The sequence below is a fragment of the Pleurodeles waltl genome, chromosome 8 (genome assembly GCF_031143425.1).
Source record: "Pleurodeles waltl isolate 20211129_DDA chromosome 8, aPleWal1.hap1.20221129, whole genome shotgun sequence".
NCBI lineage: Eukaryota > Metazoa > Chordata > Amphibia > Caudata > Salamandridae > Pleurodeles > Pleurodeles waltl.
The window spans coordinates 1,534,036,950-1,534,052,401 of record NC_090447.1 but is presented as its reverse complement, the minus strand read 5'-3'; positions in this window follow the sequence as shown (position 1 = coordinate 1,534,052,401).

Genomic DNA, 15,452 nt, shown 5'->3' with positions numbered 1-15,452 from the left:
CTAATCAGAGAGCATTCTGGGAGCATTATATGTATTCTCATCTTTTCAAACGTCTGTATACTTTTTTTTTTTTTTTACTGGAACCACTTTCAGTTTGCAGTGTGACCTTACACTAATGAACCATAAATACAAGCATTAATATATGGACACAAATATTACTTCAACTGCAGACAGTTCCCATCCATGTAAACTGGCAGACCAAGGGCTTGTGTTGCAGGGGGTTGAGCATACTTGTCCCAAGGACAAAATAAACATCAAAACTTGTTGTCCTTGACCCCAAACGATATGTCCTGGGCGTCGGGCTATAGGATTTCCACACCCCTGCTGCTCACTCTTACATTTCTTTCAAGAGTTTTATAAACTCTATGAAGCTCCCTTTTTCCCCATTTCATGCAGTTTTCCCCCACAGCCGGGCATTTCTGGTAAATACCAATATATGTGCATGGGATACACATCTACAACACTGTATATTACTTTTATCCTTATACTTTCAAACATCTTGTCTTTTCTTTAGGCACAGTACTAACTGAAATAGGTAAAAAAATATCTGAGGAACCTTGTGATTTCGTCTGTGTTTGATTTTTTTTGTTTTGTTAACCTAGCATTTAATGTGAAAAGGAGCGAGTAACATTTATCCGACTAGTGCATCTCTGATAAACGGGTTAAAACATGCTGATCTTTTTAAAAACTTAAAGTGTGAACTGGAACCAGTAATGTTTATCCCTCACAGTGCTGCAGATAGCGCTTATGCCCCCAAAATGGCAAACATGCTGCATGATTAGATCAGTCACCACCTACACATGCAATACTCTAATCACGTGTCTTAGGCTTCAGGCTCGTATGTCGATCATAACAACCAATAGGTATGTCCATATCGGTATTGCCATTACGTCATCCTCTCATCTGATTCTTTGTTGCTTACAGCAGCAACAGATAAGTGCTTCTTTGTTCATACAATATGACTTAGTTGGAGGTATATTAGGCAGCATTACTGTGGATTTATGTTTCGTAGGAAATATATTGTATCGCAACTTGATTCTTCTTTCACAGGGGGCATGCGTGCATGCCATTCAGGTCTTTCACTTCCCCAAAGATGCCGCGTTCTTCAGGCCTCCGACACTCCTCAATAATAGACATGTGAACTACCGGGAGAATCAAAGCGCAGGCAGCAGAGCTGCTTACAAGGTGGGTGGCACAAGTTGGTGTTCAAAGCGTCGATTTTCAAGAAACAATCGATCCACCTGGCGGGGTATTTCTCTAGCATATACAGGTTGCATCGGCCATTGTATGATCAGCCAGCGTGCACTCTTCAAATTGCATTGTGCAGCTGATGAAAGAGTTGCTCTCTGCAAGCTTTGGTCATCATTATTAAGGCATCAATTTCCTGAGCTGAACACATAGATAGTAGGTGGTGGTCCCCTTATAATAATGGGGAGTAGTTACCAAGGGTAGCATTAGCTTGTAGTGTAGCTGTGCTCAGGTTTATTCATGGCTGACAATCATATGTATGTCAGGTAGGAGGAGGCATCAGAAACTGATGACATGGACCCTGAATCGGTATTCATGATTGATCTGGCAGTTTCCAAATCTGTAGAGAGGGCAATGACCATGGCATTGCAAAGGTGGCAGAACAACCCCCACAGGAACCCAAAGGGTTCTTCGGGTGTCCTTGCACTGATGCATCGTATGGATGCACGTGGAGCCCCCACTGGGGATCTGGGCTATAAAATGCCCACTGTGCTAGAAGACTCATGTGGAAAACCGCATCAAATGTTGAGAACATCTCAAATGGACCTCTCTCAGGTGGGGGAAGGCCTTAGCAGTCTGCACACACTGGACTCAAGCCTAAATATGGACCAGTGGTTGATCACGATCAACAGGACTTGGATCTACCCTCATAGGATGGCTCGGATAAGGAGTCCAAAAAACAGAGAAAGGCATGAAGTCAGCAAATTCCACCAAAGACAGTGACCAACACAAGGACGTGTGCTTCTTTTGAGGCAGGACCGGAGGTGACAAGGAACCGGTTTGGAGATGCCTTCGTAAAGGGTCTATCTAAATTTGTGCAGGTCTTTACCATGTTGGATAATGTGCAATCCTTCTAAAAAAGGGTTTTCAACCCCAAAGTTTGTGGATGGGCCAGGCACAGACGGGGCCTCTCGCATGGCTATTTCTTCAACCAAGGTCCCTGAGGAAAACAAAGGCGAAAGCACCTGGACTGGGTAGACCAAAGGTGTTACTCACCCTTCTTCCCCTCGAGGAATACATTTAACAGAGGACACACTGGCTGAGTGTAGGAAGTTGGCTCTGTATGTGCTATTTCAAAGTAAGGAATAGGATGCACAGAGTCCAAGGGTTCCCCTTAGAGGTAAGATAGTGGCAAAAAGAGATAATACTAATGCTCTATTTTGTGGTAGTGTGGTCGAGCAGTAGGCTTATCCAAGGAGTAATGTTAAGCATTTGTTGTATATACACATAGACAATAAATGAGGTACACACACTCAGAGACAAATCCAGCCAATAGGTTTTGTTATAGAAAAATATATTTTCTTAGTTTATTTTAAGAACCACAGGTTCAAATTCTACATGTAATATCTCATTCGAAAGGTATTGCAGGTAAGTACTTTAGGAACTTCAAATCATCAAAATTGCATGTATACTTTTCAAGTTATTCACAAATAGCTGTTTTAAAAGTGGACACTTAGTGCAATTTTCACAGTTCCTAGGGGAGGTAAGTATTTGTTAGGTTAACCAGGTAAGTAAGACACTTACAGGGCTTAGTTCTTGGTCCAAGGTAGCCCACCGTTGGGGGTTCAGAGCAACCCCAAAGTCACCACACCAGCAGCTCAGGGCCGGTCAGGTGCAGAGTTCAAAGTGGTGCCCAAAACACATAGGCTAGAATGGAGAGAAGGGGGTGCCCCGGTTCCGGTCTGCTTGCAGGTAAGTACCCGCGTCTTCGGAGGGCAGACCAGGGGGGTTTTGTAGGGCACCGGGGGGGACACAAGTCCACACAGAAATTTCACCCTCAGCAACGCGGGGGCGGCCGGGTGCAGGGTAGAAACAAGCGTCGGGTTTGTAATGGAAGTCAATGGGAGATCTAGGGATCTCTTCAGCGCTGCAGGCAGGCAAGGGGGGGGTTCCTCGGGGAAACCTCCACTTGGTCAAGGGAGAGGGACTCCTGGGGGTCACTCCTCCAGTGAAAGTCCGGTCCTTCAGGTCCTGGGGGCTGCGGGTGCAGGGTCTCTCCCAGGTGTCGGGACTTAGGATTCAAAGAGTCGCGGTCAGGGGAAGCCTCGGGATTCCCTCTGCAGGCGGCGCTGTGGGGGCTCAGGGGGGACAGGTTTTTGTACTCACAGTCTTAGAGTAGTCCTGGGGTCCCTCCTGAGGAGTTGGATCGCCACCAGCCGAGTCGGGGTCGCCGGGTGCAGTGTTGCAAGTCTCACGCTTCTTGCGGGGAGCTTGCAGGGTTCTTTAAAGCTGCTGGGAACAAAGTTGCAGCTTTTCTTGGAGCAGGTCCGCTGTCCTCGGGAGTTTCTTGTCTTTTCGAAGCAGGGGCAGTCCTCAGAGGATGTCGAGGTCGCTGGTCCCTTTGGAAGGCGTCGCTGGAGCAGGATCTTTGGAAGGCAGGAGGCAGGCCGGTGAGTTTCTGGAGCCAAGGCAGTTGTCGTCTTCTGGTCTTCCTCTGCAGGGGTTTTTCAGCTAGGCAGTCCTTCTTCTTGTAGTTGCAGGAATCTAATTTTCTAGGGTTCAGGGTAGCCCTTAAATACTAAATTTAAGGGCGTGTTTAGGTCTGGGGGGTTAGTAGCCAATGGCTACTAGCCCTGAGGGTGGGTACACCCTCTTTGTGCCTCCTCCCAAGGGGAGGGGGTCACAATCCTAACCCTATTGGGGGAATCCTCCATCTGCAAGATGGAGGATTTCTAAAAGTCAGAGTCACCTCAGCTCAGGACACCTTAGGGGCTGTCCTGACTGGCCAGTGACTCCTCCTTGTTTTTCTCATTATTTTCTCCGGCCTTGCCGCCAAAAGTGGGGCCTGGCCGGAGGGGGCGGGCAACTCCACTAGCTGGAGTGTCCTGCTGGGTTGGCACAAAGGAGGTGAGCCTTTGAGGCTCACCGCCAGGTGTGACAATTCCTGCCTGGGGGAGGTGTTAGCATCTCCACCCAGTGCAGGCTTTGTTACTGGCCTCAGAGTGACAAAGGCACTCTCCCCATGGGGCCAGCAACATGTCTCGGTTTGTGGCAGGCTGCTAAAACTAGTCAGCCTACACAGACAGTCGGTTAAGTTTCAGGGGGCACCTCTAAGGTGCCCTCTGGGGTGTATTTTACAATAAAATGTACACTGGCATCAGTGTGCATTTATTGTGCTGAGAAGTTTGATACCAAACTTCCCAGTTTTCAGTGTAGCCATTATGGTGCTGTGGAGTTCGTGTTTGACAAACTCCCAGACCATATACTCTTATGGCTACCCTGCACTTACAATGTCTAAGGTTTTGTTTAGACACTGTAGGGGTACCATGCTCATGCACTGGTACCCTCACCTATGGTATAGTGCACCCTGCCTTAGGGCTGTAAGGCCTGCTAGAGGGGTGTCTTACCTATACTGCATAGGCAGTGAGAGGCTGGCATGGCACCCTGAGGGGAGTGCCATGTCGACTTACTCGTTTTGTCCTCACTAGCACACACAAGCTGGCAAGCAGTGTGTCTGTGCTGAGTGAGAGGTCTCCAGGGTGGCATAAGACATGCTGCAGCCCTTAGAGACCTTCCTTGGCATCAGGGCCCTTGGTACTAGAAGTACCAGTTACAAGGGACTTATCTGGATGCCAGGGTCTGCCAATTGTGGATACAAAAGTACAGGTTAGGGAAAGAACACTGGTGCTGGGGCCTGGTTAGCAGGCCTCAGCACACTTTCAATTGTAAACATAGCATCAGCAAAGGCAAAAAGTCAGGGGGCAACCATGCCAAGGAGGCATTTCCTTACACAACCCCCCCCAAACGAAAGAGGATGAGACTAACCTTTCCCAAGAGAGTCTTCATTTTCTAAGTGGAAGAACCTGGAAAGGCCATCTGCATTGGCATGGGCAGTCCCAGGTCTGTGTTCCACTATAAAGTCCATTCCCTGTAGGGAGATGGACCACCTCAACAGTTTAGGATTTTCACCTTTCATTTGCATCAGCCATTTGAGAGGTCTGTGGTCAGTTTGAACTAGGAAGTGAGTCCCAAAGAGGTATGGTCTCAGCTTCTTCAGGGACCAAACCACAGCAAAGGCCTCCCTCTCAATGGCACTCCAACGCTGCTCCCTGGGGAGTAACCTCCTGCTAATGAAAGCAACAGGCTGGTCAAGGCCATCATCATTTGTTTGGGACAAAACTGCCCCTATCCCATGTTCAGAGGCATCAGTCTGCACAATGAACTGCTTAGAATAATCTGGAGCTTTGAGAACTGGTGCTGAGCACATTGCTTGTTTCAGGGTGTCAAAGGCCTGTTGGCATTCCACAGTCCAGTTCACTTTCTTGGGCATTTTCTTGGAGGTGAGTTCAGTGAGGGCTGTCACAATGGATCCATATCCCTTCACAAACCTCCTGTAATACCCAGTCAAGCCAAGGAATGCCCTGACTTGAGTCTGGGTTTTTGGAGCTACCCAGTCCAGAATAGTCTGGATCTTGGGTTGGAGTGGCTGAACTTGGCCTCCACCTACAAGGTGGCCCAAGTAAACCACAGTTCCCTGCCCTATCTGGCATTTGGATGCCTTGATAGAGAGGCCTGCAGATTGCAGAGCCTTCAAAACCTTCTTCAGGTGGACCAGGTGATCCTGCCAGGTGGAGCTAAAGACAGCAATATCATCAAGATAAGCTGTGCTAAAGGACTCCAAGCCAGCAAGGACTTGATTCACCAACCTTTGGAAGGTGGCAGGGGCATTCTTTAAACCAAAGGGCATAACAGTAAACTGATAATGCCCATCAGGTGTGGAGAATGCTGTCTTTTCTTTTGCTCCAGGTGCCATTTTTATTTGCCAGTACCCTGCTGTCAAGTCAAAGGTACTTAGAAATTTGGCAGCACCTAATTTATCAATGAGCTCATCAGCTCTTGGAATTGGATGGGCATCTGTCTTGGTGACAGAATTGAGCCCTCTGTAGTCCACACAAAACCTCATCTCTTTCTTTCCATCTTTGGTGTGAGGTTTGGGGACTAAGACCACTGGGCTAGCCCAGGGGCTGTCAGAGCGCTCAATTACTCCCAATTCCAGCATCTTGTGGACTTCCACCTTGATGCTTTCCTTAACATGGTCAGACTGTCTAAAGATTTTGTTTTTGACAGGCATGCTGTCTCCTGTGTCCACATCATGGGTACACAGGTGTGTCTGACCAGGGGTTAAGGAGAAGAGTTCAGGAAACTGTTGTAGGACTCTCCTACAATCAGCTTGCTGTTGGCCAGAGAGGGTGTCTGAGTAGATCACTCCATCTACTGTGCCATCTTTTGGGTCTGATGACAGAAGATCAGGGAGAGGTTCACTCTCTGCCTCCTGATCCTCATCTGTTACCATCAACAGATTCACATCAGCCCTGTCATGGAAGAGCTTAAGGCGGTTCACATGGATCACCCTCTTGGGGCTCCTGCTTGTGCCCAGGTCCACCAGGTAGGTGACCTGACTCTTCCTTTCTAGCACTGGGTAAGGGCCACTCCACTTGTCCTGGAGTGCCCTGGGAGCCACAGGCTCCAGAACCCAGACTTTCTGCCCTGGTTGGAACTCAACCAGTGCAGCCTTTTGGTCATACCAAAACTTCTGGAGCTGTTGGCTGGCCTCAAGTTTTTTGGTTGCCTTTTCCATGTACTCTGCCATTCTAGAGCGAAGGCCAAGTACATAGTCCACTATGTCCTGTTTAGGCTCATGGAGAGGTCTCTCCCAGCCTTCTTTAACAAGGGCAAGTGGTCCCCTTACAGGATGACCAAACAGAAGTTCAAAGGGTGAGAATCCTACTCCCTTCTGTGGCACCTCTCTGTAAGCGAAAAGCAGACATGGCAAGAGGACATCCCATCTCCTTTTGAGTTTTTCTGGGAGCCCCATGATCATGCCTTTTAATGTCTTGTTGAATCTCTCAACCAAGCCATTAGTTTGTGGATGGTATGGTGTAGTGAATTTATAAGTCACCCCACACTCATTCCACATGTGCTTTAGGTATGCTGACATGAAGTTGGTACCTCTGTCAGACACCACCTCCTTAGGGAAACCCACTCTGGTAAAGATACCAATGAGGGCCTTGGCTACTGCAGGGGCAGTAGTCGACCTAAGGGGAATAGCTTCAGGATACCTGGTAGCATGATCCACTACTACCAGGATATACATATTTCCTGAGGCTGTGGGAGGTTCTAGTGGACCAACTATGTCCACACCCACTCTTTCAAAGGGCACCCCCACCACTGGAAGTGGAATGAGGGGGGCCTTTGGATGCCCACCTGTCTTACCACTGGCTTGACAGGTGGGGCAGGAGAGGCAAAACTCCTTAACCATGTTGGACATATTGGGCCAGTAGAAGTGGTTGACTAACCTCTCCCACGTCTTGGTTTGTCCCAAATGTCCAGCAAGGGGAATGTCATGGGCCAATGTTAGGATGAACTTCCTGAACAGCTGAGGCACTACCACTCTCCTAGTGGCACCAGGTTTGGGGTCTCTGGCCTCAGTGTACAGGAGTCCATCTTCCCAATAGACCCTATGCGTTCCATTTTTCTTGCCTTTGGACTCTTCAGCAGCTTGCTGCCTAAGGCCTTCAAGAGAGGGACAGGTTTCTTGTCCCTTACACAGCTCCTCCCTTGAGGGTCCCCCTGGGCCTAAGAGCTCAACCTGATAAGGTTCAAGCTCCAAAGGCTCAGTTCCCTCAGAGGGCAGAACTTCTTCCTGAGAAGAGAGGTTCCCTTTCTTTTGCTGTGTTGCAGTTGGTTTCCCAACTGACTTTCCTTTCCTCTTGGTAGGCTGGGCCATTCTTCCAGACTCCAGCTCTACTTGTTCACCCTGTGCCTTGCATTGTGCTCTTGTTTTCACACACACCAGTTCAGGGATACCCAGCATTGCTGCATGGGTTTTTAGTTCTACCTCAGCCCATGCTGAGGACTCCAGGTAATTTCCAAGCAGACAGTCCACTGGGATATTTGAGGAGACCACCACCTGTTTCAGGCCATTGACCCCTCCCCATTCTAAAGTAACCATTGCCATGGGATGTACTTTTCTCTGATTGTCAGCGTTGGTGACTGTGTAAGTTTTTCCAGTCAGGTATTGGCCAGGGGAAACCAGTTTCTCTGTCACCATGGTGACACTGGCACCTGTATCCCTCAGGCCCTCTATTCTAGTCCCATTAATTAAGAGTTGCTGTCTGTATTTTTGCATGTTAGGCGGCCAGACAGCTAGTGTGGCTAAATCCACCCCACCCTCAGAAACTAGAATAGCTTCAGTGTGGACGCTGATTTGCTCTGGGCACACTGTTGATCCCACTTGGAGACTAGCCATACCAGTGTTACCTGGATGGGAGTTTGGAGTGGAACCTTTCTTGGGACAGGCCTTGTCTCCAGTTTGGTGTCCATGCTGTTTACAGCTATGACACCAGGCCTTTTTGGGATCAAAGTTTTTACCCTTGTACCCATTGTTTTGTGAAGAGGCTCTGGGCCCACCCTCCTGTGCAGGTTTTTGGGGCCCTGTAGAAGACTCTTTACTATTTTTAGTTTTGGTTGTCTCATCACCCTTCCCCTGGGGAGTCTTTGTGACCCCTTTCTTTTGGTCACCCCCTGTTGAAGTCTTGGACACCCTTGTCTTGACCCAATGGTCCGCCTTCTTTCCCAATTCTTGGGGAGAAATTGGTCCTAGGTCTACCAGATGCTGATGCAGTTTATCATTGAAACAATTACTTAACAGGTGTTCTTTCACAAATAAATTGTACAGCCCATCATAATTACTTACACCACTGCCTTGAATCCAACCATCTAGTGTTTTTACTGAGTAGTCAACAAAGTCAACCCAGGTCTGGCTCGAGGATTTTTGAGCCCCCCTGAACCTAATCCTGTACTCCTCAGTGGAGAATCCAAAGCCCTCAATCAGGGTACCCTTCATGAGGTCATAAGATTCTGCATCTTTTCCAGAGAGTGTGAGGAGTCTATCCCTACACTTTCCAGTGAACATTTCCCAAAGGAGAGCACCCCAGTGAGATCTGTTCACTTTTCTGGTTACACAAGCCCTCTCAAAAGCTGTGAACCATTTGGTGATGTCATCACCATCTTCATATTTTGTCACAATCCCTTTGGGGATTTTTAACATGTCAGGAGAATCTCTGACCCTATTTATATTGCTGCCACCATTGATGGGTCCTAGGCCCATCTCTTGTCTTTCCCTTTCTATGGCTAGGAGCTGTCTCTCTAAAGCCAATCTTTTGGCCATCCTGGCTAACAGGAGGTCATCTTCACTGAGAGCATCCTCAGTGATTTCAGAAATGTGGGACCCTCCTGTGAGGGACTCACTATTTCTGACTAACACAGTTGGAGACAGGACTTGAGGGGTCCTGTTCTCCCTATTTAGGACTGGAGGAGGGACATTGGCCTCCAAGTCACTAATTTCTTCCTCTGTGAGGTCATCATCAGAGGGGTTGGCTTTTTCAAACTCTGCCAACAGCTCCTGGAGCTGAATTTTGGTAGGTCTGGAGCCAATGGTTATTTTCTTTATATTACAGAGAGACCTTAGCTCCCTCATCTTAAGATGGAGGTAAGGTGTGGTGTCGAGTTCCACCACCTGCATCTCTGTATCAGACATTATTCTGCTAAGAGTTGGAATACTTTTTTAAGAATCTAAAACTGTTTCTAGAATCTAATTCAAACTTTTAACAAACTTTTAAACTCTAAAAAGACAATGCTAAACAGGGACTTAACACACAAGGCCCTAGCAGGACTTTTAAGAATTTAGAAAACTTTCAAATTGCAAAAATGAATTTCTAATGACAATTTTGGAATTTGTCGTGTGATCAGGTATTGGCTGAGTAGTCCAGCAAATGCAAAGTCTTGTACCCCACCGCTGATCCACCAATGTAGGAAGTTGGCTCTGTATGTGCTATTTCAAAGTAAGGAATAGGATGCACAGAGTCCAAGGGTTCCCCTTAGAGGTAAGATAGTGGCAAAAAGAGATAATACTAATGCTCTATTTTGTGGTAGTGTGGTCGAGCAGTAGGCTTATCCAAGGAGTAATGTTAAGCATTTGTTGTACATACACATAGACAATAAATGAGGTACACACACTCAGAGACAAATCCAGCCAATAGGTTTTGTTATAGAAAAATATATTTTCTTAGTTTATTTTAAGAACCACAGGTTCAAATTCTACATGTAATATCTCATTCGAAAGGTATTGCAGGTAAGTACTTTAGGAACTTCAAATCATCAAAATTGCATTTATACTTTTCAAGTTATTCACAAATAGCTGTTTTAAAAGTGGACACTTAGTGCAATTTTCACAGTTCCTAGGGGAGGTAAGTATTTGTTAGGTTAACCAGGTAAGTAAGACACTTACAGGGCTTAGTTCTTGGTCCAAGGTAGCCCACCGTTGGGGGTTCAGAGCAACCCCAAAGTCACCACACCAGCAGCTCAGGGCCGGTCAGGTGCAGAGTTCAAAGTGGTGCCCAAAACACATAGGCTAGAATGGAGAGAAGGGGGTGCCCCGGTTCCGGTCTGCTTGCAGGTAAGTACCCGCGTCTTCGGAGGGCAGACCAGGGGGGTTTTGTAGGGCACCGGGGGGGACACAAGTCCACACAGAAATTTCACCCTCAGCAACGCGGGGGCGGCCGGGTGCAGGGTAGAAACAAGCGTCGGGTTTGTAATGGAAGTCAATGGGAGATCTAGGGATCTCTTCAGCGCTGCAGGCAGGCAAGGGGGGGGTTCCTCGGGGAAACCTCCACTTGGTCAAGGGAGAGGGACTCCTGGGGGTCACTCCTCCAGTGAAAGTCCGGTCCTTCAGGTCCTGGGGGCTGCGGGTGCAGGGTCTCTCCCAGGTGTCGGGACTTAGGATTCAAAGAGTCGCGGTCAGGGGAAGCCTCGGGATTCCCTCTGCAGGCGGCGCTGTGGGGGCTCAGGGGGGACAGGTTTTTGTACTCACAGTCTTAGAGTAGTCCTGGGGTCCCTCCTGAGGAGTTGGATCGCCACCAGCCGAGTCGGGGTCGCCGGGTGCAGTGTTGCAAGTCTCACGCTTCTTGCGGGGAGCTTGCAGGGTTCTTTAAAGCTGCTGGGAACAAAGTTGCAGCTTTTCTTGGAGCAGGTCCGCTGTCCTCGGGAGTTTCTTGTCTTTTCGAAGCAGGGGCAGTCCTCAGAGGATGTCGAGGTCGCTGGTCCCTTTGGAAGGCGTCGCTGGAGCAGGATCTTTGGAAGGCAGGAGGCAGGCCGGTGAGTTTCTGGAGCCAAGGCAGTTGTCGTCTTCTGGTCTTCCTCTGCAGGGGTTTTTCAGCTAGGCAGTCCTTCTTCTTGTAGTTGCAGGAATCTAATTTTCTAGGGTTCAGGGTAGCCCTTAAATACTAAATTTAAGGGCGTGTTTAGGTCTGGGGGGTTAGTAGCCAATGGCTACTAGCCCTGAGGGTGGGTACACCCTCTTTGTGCCTCCTCCCAAGGGGAGGGGGTCACAATCCTAACCCTATTGGGGGAATCCTCCATCTGCAAGATGGAGGATTTCTAAAAGTCAGAGTCACCTCAGCTCAGGACACCTTAGGGGCTGTCCTGACTGGCCAGTGACTCCTCCTTGTTTTTCTCATTATTTTCTCCGGCCTTGCCGCCAAAAGTGGGGCCTGGCCGGAGGGGGCGGGCAACTCCACTAGCTGGAGTGTCCTGCTGGGTTGGCACAAAGGAGGTGAGCCTTTGAGGCTCACCGCCAGGTGTGACAATTCCTGCCTGGGGGAGGTGTTAGCATCTCCACCCAGTGCAGGCTTTGTTACTGGCCTCAGAGTGACAAAGGCACTCTCCCCATGGGGCCAGCAACATGTCTCGGTTTGTGGCAGGCTGCTAAAACTAGTCAGCCTACACAGACAGTCGGTTAAGTTTCAGGGGGCACCTCTAAGGTGCCCTCTGGGGTGTATTTTACAATAAAATGTACACTGGCATCAGTGTGCATTTATTGTGCTGAGAAGTTTGATACCAAACTTCCCAGTTTTCAGTGTAGCCATTATGGTGCTGTGGAGTTCGTGTTTGACAAACTCCCAGACCATATACTCTTATGGCTACCCTGCACTTACAATGTCTAAGGTTTTGTTTAGACACTGTAGGGGTACCATGCTCATGCACTGGTACCCTCACCTATGGTATAGTGCACCCTGCCTTAGGGCTGTAAGGCCTGCTAGAGGGGTGTCTTACCTATACTGCATAGGCAGTGAGAGGCTGGCATGGCACCCTGAGGGGAGTGCCATGTCGACTTACTCGTTTTGTCCTCACTAGCACACACAAGCTGGCAAGCAGTGTGTCTGTGCTGAGTGAGAGGTCTCCAGGGTGGCATAAGACATGCTGCAGCCCTTAGAGACCTTCCTTGGCATCAGGGCCCTTGGTACTAGAAGTACCAGTTACAAGGGACTTATCTGGATGCCAGGGTCTGCCAATTGTGGATACAAAAGTACAGGTTAGGGAAAGAACACTGGTGCTGGGGCCTGGTTAGCAGGCCTCAGCACACTTTCAATTGTAAACATAGCATCAGCAAAGGCAAAAAGTCAGGGGGCAACCATGCCAAGGAGGCATTTCCTTACACTGAGGTAGTGGCAGAGTGGCCAATATCACATTTAAAGGTCAGGCGATCTTTCCTAGTAAAACTGGCGGGTTGGACAGTAGAGTGCCTTGGCAAATGGGAGATTTCCTCAGATGCATGGGTCCTAGAGATGGTGCAGAGTTCCCCACTAGAGTTTTGGGTAACCCCAGAGCAACCTGTAAGACCTTATGCAATTACTTTCTTAGATGACGTATTATAGGCCAAGAGGTGCAACAATTCGAAAGAAAGGTGCAAATGAGAGATCCTTTTTCCACCCAACAGGTTTTTAAAGCAATATTCTGTTGTAAAAAAGAACAACTGTTTATGTTCAGTGATAAGCTCATGGCAGTTCAATGGTTGCTTGATTTACAGGCACTTGAAATTGGAAGGTTTCCATCTTTTGATGGATCTCCTCTGTCAAGGGGATTAGATGATCAGGTTGGACTTAAAGGACGCCTACCTCATGAACTCATTTTTTTGCCACATTGGTGATTCCTGCAGTTTTTTGGGGAGACAAGTTATAGGAGTTCAAGGCTGTTCCTTCCGCAGTCTAGTGCGCCCAGTGGTGTTTCTTGGAACTACTGAAACTAGTGGTGGCACTGCTAAGAACACAAGGTTGCATACTGATTATATACCTGGACAACATGATCCTCATGGCATAGGACAGGGACACTCTTCTGAATCAAGCTCATTTGGCCATATCCCTTCTGGATCTGGGATTTACGATCAATTAGGGCAAGTTGGACTGGATATCAAAACACAGAATGAGTTTCTAAGTTTCACAATCGACTCTCAAAGAGCAGTCCCTTAATTACCACTCAGCAAATCAACATGCTCAAGAAGGAACTTTGAAGATGAATACTGTCAGATCAGATTTTCCTATATACTCTGGCAAGGATAGCGGGATTTCTATCATCCATGTAAGTGGTCTTTCCCAGATCCCTTCACTACAGGGCCCTGCAGCTGTTAAAAAACAAGCATCTACAGAAAAGAATTTCCTATTCAAAGAAGGTGGCACTGATGAAGGAAACCAGGAGGAGCATAGAACCACATGCCAGACAATGGCGCTTGGAAGTCAGACGCAACAAGACCTCAACAGGAAGAGATGATGGTCCCAGGAGGAATTGGATGTCCACATAAACTGTCTGGAACTACTAGTGGAACCTTTGCCATCTGCAGTCTGGCGTAGAACAAAGTGAGATGTTGCATACTGCTGAAGATGGGCAATGTATCCACTGTACAGTATATCAACAGGTTGGGAGGTATAAGATCCAATGCTCTGGGAGATATAGCCAAAGACATTTGGCATTATTGCTTGGAGAAAGGAATCTCACTGACAACAATGGATCTCCTGAGCCATTCCTTCACAACAGCAGACTGGAATTTATGGGTCCTGGGAGGTTCCCACTGACTGACACCCAAGGTGTTTCACAAGATTGATTGTGCCAACAGCCTATAATTTGGTGTACCCGCATTCATGAAGCGCAAAATACAACTCACCCAAAATGCTGCTTCGAGGCTTCTCCTCTGCCTTCATCCAAAGGAATGCATGACTCCAATCTGCAATCACTCCACTATTTACCTAGAAGGGCAATGTTCAAGGCACTCTGCAATTACGACAAAGCCTCCTAAAGAAAAGGACAGCTACACCTACAATTTAAATTCAAGCAGTACAAACCAAATAGAACACTATGGTCCAGGCTTGCACCACTTCGGCACCACCAAACCACCTTCCCATAAAAAATCCACAGGAAGCACAGGTTTCTCATTAAAACCATCAAGGCTCCGGAACTCACTACCAACCAGCATTATAAGAACCTACAAGCAGGTATACTTCTGAAGACAGTTAAAAACGTGGCTATTTCCTTAATAAACTGTCCACTTGCAGACAGGCAACAAAGCCCAAAAAACAATCACATCCTCAAGTGCAAGTCTCTGCTTACAACCCACAAATTGCAAACAGCTCAACCAGAAAACTGCTTTCATCATACAGGTAAGCAAGAAAGGGCTAACCTACGGGTCACTGTGACATTATATAGTTATTTACTTCCATACATATATTAATGGCCACATTAATACTAAAACCATAATATGCAGTGATTAGACACAAATTGTAACTTATACCTATTAAATTCACAACTAAAATATATCTGATATGAGTTTTGTCCATCACCAGCACTGTACAGCCAAAACAACAAACATAACCAAATGAATAGCTATGGAATATCTGACAAGATCTGTCACCGTATGAAATACCATAAAGGGACGTGCAGAGCTGTTCAAACCTAACACTCTACTAAAAAGCATAAAACTGTGTGTCTATGTTTTGCTTTCACTAATGACCAAGCTGACAAAAATCTCTGGAATCCACTTCTTAGTTTAAAGAAGACATTTATTATTATTCCACCACGAGGTTCGTAAAAAAAATGAAGGAGATTAGTAGGTTGAAGGCACATGTTTAAAAATAGTCACTGCAATGGAAGGAAAATATATCAAAGTGATTCTCAATTGCAATGTACACAGCAAATATATGTGATTATATTATAGATGGAAATATTCAAACATGCTGACTACTGTAGGTCACAGTTGGAAGAAAAACGTTGAAAATTGGCCAACCTTTCAAGGCTCCCCTTCGAAGGCCAACCTGTTCCCTTCACTGGAGAAAACAAAAAAAATATGTGCTCTCTTATCAAGCTATCGTGTTCGGTAA